Raw genomic sequence first — 350 nt, forward strand, 5'->3', positions numbered from 1 at the left:
CTGTCATATTCGGCGTGACAAACTTTTATATTTAAGCGTTATGACAGGAGAAGAAAAATATTGGGTTGCCCAGTAAGTTCGTGCCGCTTTATAAGGAAAATTGAAACCTTGTTCTCTTAAATTTTTGGAAATGTTTTTAAATTATATTGGTACGACTCTATACCTAAAACGTCTTTTATTATTGGATAAAATTTTAAAAATTAGTTTTTATCTCAACCAATGTAATGAAATTATTCACAATATAGAAATTTTTGTGACGTTTGATAATGGTGGAAATCCGAAAATGAATCCACTTCAGCTACAGTCTATTGTAAGCTTTATATCGAAAATCAGAACGAACTTTCCGGACA

The 350-nt window shown here is 30.6% G+C and overlaps 1 protein-coding gene across 3 annotated transcripts in view; it reads left to right on the top strand.

Annotated features, from left to right (window-relative positions):
• Positions 1 to 350, top strand: part of LOC106125164 (spermatogenesis-associated protein 6) — a 5683-nt gene that overhangs the window by 2893 nt on the left and 2440 nt on the right. The window lies entirely within an intron of this gene.

Source organism: Papilio xuthus, unplaced genomic scaffold (assembly GCF_000836235.2).
Source record: "Papilio xuthus unplaced genomic scaffold, Pxut_1.1 DF825928.1, whole genome shotgun sequence".
Lineage (NCBI taxonomy): Eukaryota > Metazoa > Arthropoda > Insecta > Lepidoptera > Papilionidae > Papilio > Papilio xuthus.